Here is a 7,345-nt window from a genome sequence, read left to right as displayed (position 1 = left end):
ATTGTGAGGAATTCGTATTTTGGTATTTACTCGCGGGGTGGTAAGTTTCTATCATCTAAAGATCAAAACAAAAAACCGTTTTCCAGTTTTTGGCTCAATGTTCGATTTTCACTATCCGTGTTTTCACTTCAGGTATGCGGTGCTTGCTTATCTTCAAACTTATGCCAAACAAAAAGATGAATAATGATTTTAAATTAGGTAATATTGTTACACTTCGTTAAAACTGTCATTGATAAGGAGTCTCTTTGGCAATAAATTCAAAAGGTAGTACTTGTAATGATAGCATTTCCCTCCTGTGTGGGTGCGCGTGATAGTTAGAAGAGCCCAACTAACCAATCACCGGCCATGATTTGTTTGTATGACAAATTTAAAACCCTTCACTATCAGTGAGAATATATGGACAGGAACGCCTACGTAAACAGAATTTAATTCATTAGCAGGAGCAGAAATGTGTTTGGGGAAATGTTGTCATGAATAGTTCTAAATTAGTGCAGGAATAGTTGCTTTTGAAGAAGACAAGTTTCTGAAAGCTCAAATTAGGTTCACTAGCAACATGTACTGCAATACATATAAGGTTCACATTACCAGACAGACGACATTTAACAAAATTTTTGCGCCAACTATCAGGCAATTCGTCAGTATTTCATAACAATCTTGATATAAAAATCTGACTTCCGTATTTAATATTCTTATGGTATTCGTCTCTTTCTTTATCTAAAAGTTATCAGGATTTCAAGTCTTCACTTGAATAACTTCATCGTTTCTTTACATACCTGTGCTTCTGTTCGGATTGGATGTATTAGATGTGCTGCCGTCTTTGATTCCCGTATACTCAGCTGTAAGATTGACATCAATATTATATACGTTAATATGAATTGTCTGCATTGTCAAGTAAGGTCGTCATCGATTTGTGACATTAAAAGTTCTTTTTATTGATACGTGTTAAGTGATTCAAAAGTCCTTTTACTTCTTCGTGATGTCGTCTTGGCGCCAAAATTCTCCTTCCAAAATTCAGTGTTTTTTCCTGATTGGTTTCAGGCACGACGGTTTCTGTTAGGTGTCGGCGTATTCCCGTCGTTTGGTACATATAAAGACTTACCGACTTTATGCAATATTTAAGATTGCCGTGGAGTTTAAGCACATTGTAGGTGATAAGATTGTTTGGTTTAATCTTATGATGCATTCTATGGTTGCTGGGAAGTTTATATGATATGTTACCGATTTATATCTCCCCTTGTGGTTGGACTACATGTGTAAACATTCACACAACCTATACGGCTTAAGCCATAACACAAAATCGTGTTAGTGTTTAAGATTCATGATATATGGTTTACCTTGTGTCTTTTCACTCTTATTACAGCAGGATGGAGATACAAGACCCATGATAGCCGCTGTAGGCATGGTTGCCACATGTCTTGTGATAGACATCGTGTGGATATCAGTTAATGACATACAGAGTGCAGTCATTCCCTTAGAACAACAGGTATTGTCGATGAGCCATTGGCGTATGATGTCGCAATCATCATTCATTAAAATACATCAAGTGAGTTACTCAAATCATAATCACTTAAGAAAAGTATAGCAAATACAGCCTATGCGTACCAAAAGGATTCATACTAACAATGAACGTATATTCAATAAAACATTCTTAATAAGCTTTGATTCATTTTGTCCTGTATTTAGGGTTCGTCATGCGCTCAATATTAATAATATGTTATTATCATCGTACTATTGTTTTTAAATCATGATTGACAACATTATATGTTTAAATTTTAACATAAAGGGATCTTTCAATTTCATTCCCTTACTAATGATGCTAATATGATATAAGAGCTTTTGTCAACTCCAAGTCACTTATATATCTAATAATGGTCTTGACGTTTATTCTTCCCCTAATTGGTTAACTGAACACTTCAACAATATTTATATGGACTTCTATCATTAAATCGTAATAAACAATGAGCCAGGATATGAGATAGAATGCATTAAGCGCTGTACTTTCGATTAATTTTATGAGTATAAGTGAATATGAAAGCGCATTGTTTGATGTAAATCTCTGCAGCAACGTTCAGCAACTGACGACACAAGATCAGCAAGCTGTGCATCAACGTATTCTCTTTGGACTGGATTTAGTACCAACAACAGCGTTTAAAGAAATATTGCATAATGAGAATATACTTTAAGAGAGGAAACCGCTCGTTCTTGTTTACAACTGCAGGAATCAAGGTAACTAATTTAAAGACCATTTATGATTGAACACTGACGTCATTGCCACATCCTATTTTTAAAATCATGCTTGATTCTCGATATACGATCAGACTGGATTGTACAGTTATAATATAACGTTCTTGTCACTGGTGTTAAATTTTGACTGAAATACAAAGTGAAATTAAATGGGTAACTCTCTTTTCCATAATTTGAATATACACGATGTTGTCAGTTTACACTGAGAAATATATTCGTGATGATAATGTGTTGGTAGTGGTGCTGTCTATCTGGTCGAAGTCATATATTAACTATCCATACATTTTACGTTGCGACCATTGCATGTTTGCAGTATTCGAAAATTGTATTGTCATCGGCGTAAGAAGCTGATGTCAGTTTGTCAACCCTCGATTAAAAAAGTGTACTTAGGATTGTAGAGAGAGTATTTGTCTTTGTCTTGCCTTAACTATGATGTTATCGACCCACAGCTATTTCTTATTAGTAGGAAAGATATATTACCTCAGTTAATCATCAATTTTCTATCTCTAATACGTAAGCCGTATTGTGTTTTCTTAGCATTGTTGAGAGCCTACGTTTTTTGAAAATCACACATTTCTCTGGGGACGTACTCGAAATACTGCAAAGAATCGAAGTAAAGTGATGTACTCGCAAGCAAGAAATTACCGATGAGATTAGGCATGGCTTCCTCTACATCTACACCGCGCGCAAGTGTTATGCACAACACCGCGGTCATGCATTGGTAGTCGACTCGATATACAAGGCGGTCATCATTCAGACCAGTGTGGTCTTGGCCTGGAAATTCGGAGAGTACAAATCACTGAACAAATTAAAAGTAAACTTCAAAACATGTGACCACATGTTGCTTTTTGCGGACCTAAGCAGGCAGTTTTTGCTCATGCAGGAAACATTTCTAATGGAATTTACGTGGCATTTACGTATGCATTACTTATTGAGTCAAAAGAGCGTCCTTTAAATTTCTGTTGAACCGAACAACTTGTAAACAAAATGACAACTGATTTGTGTGTTTGTTTTGCTTTCCCATTGATGTCGGACACGCTCTGTTCAATTTCCCCTATGCAATTGGGTCATTAACACATCAATGGAAAGAAAATAAACTCTTTCTGCCGAATGTAAACTCACCATAAGACCAATGCTTAAAATAAATGAGTCAGACCTTGGTAAAATTCTCTGAAATACATCGATTATGTTTATATTTGCTTCTTCTGAAAGTGTTATTAGTATTGCATCTGATATTGGGATCATTTGCATATTTAATGGGTTTATGGTATAAGGTCATAGTTCAGAGCTGAACGCACTGAATTATATCGGACCTAAAAACTTTAGTCCTACTAAGGTCTAGCTGAGGTGAATGTCTAAAGAACGTTAAAACTAATTATAATCTAAAGTGAACACTGAATGAATCTCGGTAGCAAGGATAAATTGGTGGTATTTAGGCTGTATTTGCAACTAGCTCGTTCACTAATTCATAGAAAACCAGACACTGAAGAAAACGTTTTAAATGTGTTATTGAAAATATTACTCCATACAATAACACTGATCAAACAAAGGCTTTGGATGATAATGGTGTTTCAATAGTAATCCGATATCCCAATAGATGTGATCAAAATCCCGTAATAATTTATTTATTTATTATTTATTTATTTGTATTCATTTATTTATTTATCTTCATATGTGTCTATTTAATCGCTTATTGTTTTATATATTTATTTATTTACTATTTCATGTTGTTTGCTTTTTCTTCGCTACATTGCCAAGACGAGTATATTGAGAAATGGTGTCAAACAAATGAAAAGTTATCATTCCAACAAAAGACGAAGAGAAAAATCAGAGGCTTCTTAGTATCAACCAACTTTTACAGAGAAATAACGATGCAATTTACTTCAAGGATCTCTGTATGTGCATCGGATGACATTATTAGGGAACCTATCGACACGTGTGCGGGTATTTCATTACAATGATTTTGAAGATTTAATTGACGTAATGATTTTTTATACAAATGTCAGTCACGATTATGTGCAAATGAAATTACCTGATCGAATATAATAGTCGCGCCAGCGGCTTACTGACTACGCATGCGCTTATTCATAATATACTATGCGAATAACCGGAAGTGTACCCTTCTTTCATGGGCGCCGCCATGTTATTTTTTGAGTACTCGTAAATAAACAAATACGAAACAAATTACTATGATATAACATGCCTTTTATAAAATATACCTCTTTTATTAGCCAGTAAATGTTATTATACACCTTGTCGCTGATACCAAGTATCGTTGATATACATAAACGGAGAAAACTGTCGTGCATATGAACGGTAGCATACGCAAAGAATGCTGGGATTGAATTATAGAAGAGCGCCCCCTGTGTCAATAATAAGATTCAAAAATTGCAAGTTTTTAGACGGAACGCTATACTTTTCAGCTTGCAAGTGGAAGGTGGGCAGTGCGGTTACCATTGCAATGATAATTATTGCATAATACGTCCCTTGTTTAACGCAATAGGCTGTTATCATTGTAAAAATTGCCAATTTTTGTCCAAAATTTTTACACGCTACAGAAAATCTATACCTGCCCTGCTGCAGGGTTTGACGTCGTGTACGTACATGAACTGCTTTCATCAGAGGGAAACTGGGCATAGTTGTCATATAAACGTTTATGAAGTAACAATTACAGTTTATCATGAATCAATACCAATAACATTGCCAATCTTTAATAACCCCTGGCGCGACACCAAGGGCTGAGCCCTATATAATATTACGGATTTATTGTAAGAACTGTAAGTATACGTACCTCATACACGAAAAAAAATTGCCTACGCTTTATCCGGAAAAATAATAGTTGCCGTGACATGTGTTTGACTATGCCATACAGTAATGCATCAAATTGCCACATCGTTTACTAACTTTAGAACTGCACCAGAAAAGTGAAAAATGGCATGGTTCGTAAAGACTGACAGAAAGATAATCGCAATCATACCAATCCATAATCCAATAACACTAGGTCAAAATTTGTAAGACAACAGTTGTAAACATAGACACAAAGCAGCACAGAACAGACAGTAAATAGACGGTACACAAACAAAGTCAAATTCATGTAAGAAAGATATATGGATCCGGCCAAAAGACCAAGAAGTGATGTCAGGTGTTTCGAAGACCGTTACTGACTCGTTGAAACACTGAACATAGATGAATCTTGTACACTAAAACATCTATAAACTTCTTGTCTGTGCTTCTTGTAATAGTTCATACTTCCTTGTTGCTTCAAGATTTGTCATAAGTGATCTGTGCTTGACTGTGAACACTTTTTGAACAATAGCTCACTGAGATGCATCGGATTTACATAATTAGTCATGTATGATTATTGTTAAGAAATCTAGAATGCTATAGTTTCCTATTGTTTTCTCCTCTTTTGAGTAATTGAGACAAAACGTTTGAACACTAGTAAAGTAAATGCAAAGTCTATTTACGTTAGCATTAACGACAATTAACGCTGGAAAAGTTAAATTAAGAACATTCTTACTGTACATTTATGTACAGTATGATGTGACCCAAGGTATTGAGTTTTGAGTGAAGTAAAAATAAAGAAACTGAGACCTCAATGATTGACTGCAACGTACTTAATCGTACTCTGCCATACGTTTTGTGATTTTTCCGCCGTCGATCAAACAACCCGGCTACAGCAATCTAACGCAATTGATCCAAAACAAAAGACCCTTATAAACTTATTACAGTAATGAAGGACCAAAAATAGAAGGGAGAACCTCCACTTATATATAAGAACGCATTCAACCTGTAGATATACTTTTTTGATGAACCCGAGCATTAAAATTTTAATGTGCAAACTTGTATGAAGAAAGTACATGTTGGTGTCAATTAACTTCATAACCTTTGTATCGAGAAGGCATTAGCGACGTAATAAATCACCTAAAGTACCGCAGGCATTAAGTCTGTTTTGCATGGGCTACTTTACCATTAAAGATTAATCTTACCGTCGAGAATTTAATTTGGTTAATTTCCGTTGAACGACGATTTCATTGAAATTATTTGATTATATCCCTAACCAACAGTTGCCCGGTTATTGAACCACTCTTTTTTGAGAGTGGGGAATTTGCCGAACTGTTCTGTCCGTTGCTTTTCCGCTAGGTGACTGGATGCCGTATGTTGTGGGTTCGAACCCCAATTGAAGACGCCATATTAGACACATTTTCCGGGCGAAAATATTACATAACCCCATTGATGGTTTTTAATCTTACAACACAGAATTCAAAGAGAGTACATCCCATGATCCGATGATTGAATACATTTACATGTACATATTTTTGATAAGTCACACTATGTAAATTTTCAAGTAGTTTAGGTGCAAACTATACGTGAGGCTGTGGATTAGCCTAGAGAGCATGTAACACCAAATTCCAAGCAAAAGTTCTTCACCGGAGTACTTCTACATATTGTGTATAGATTTGGTTGAAAAAATCTGCAAATAGCGATATTTGCCACTTTTCATGGCATTGAGAATAGCCTAGCCATTCTCATTATGGGAAAAGCAGTGTAATATGAATACGAGCCAATAGGACAAAATAACGTATTCCAGGCTATTATTATGTAAATATAGGCACTGGCACTTTTGTAATAAGCTCCACATAAAAAGCAAGCCCTATGAACACTGCTCACAGACGTCAAGTATATGCGAACCAAGAGGACATAAATTTTACATAACAGCTATACTCCTCACACGTGCACTTTACGGATTGGGAGATATTTTGAACCCTAAGCGTCTTGTACAAGTTGTTCAGAGTCCGCATATGATGAAACACAGAACAGCAGATTGGACAGTAGATTGTGATATCTTTCGAATGGATTATGACAGCTGTACATGTTGTTTGTTGTCCGAATAATCTGTCAGTACAGTTAACAACCCCTGTCGTCAGTTCGATTTTTAAAATGTCACTTTTGATTTCTATATGCGTTGGGTTTAGGTCTCCGATTCAGTAAATCTATGAACAATGAAAGGCGGATATGAACGACTGTGACTGTTCTATCAACCATTTTGCGACAAATCTTCCATGTCATTGAAGGCCAATGGTTAAATTTTGACTCTCAT

This window comes from Ptychodera flava, chromosome 9 (assembly GCF_041260155.1).
Source record: "Ptychodera flava strain L36383 chromosome 9, AS_Pfla_20210202, whole genome shotgun sequence".
Lineage (NCBI taxonomy): Eukaryota > Metazoa > Hemichordata > Enteropneusta > Ptychoderidae > Ptychodera > Ptychodera flava.
This window is presented reverse-complemented; position numbering follows the sequence as displayed.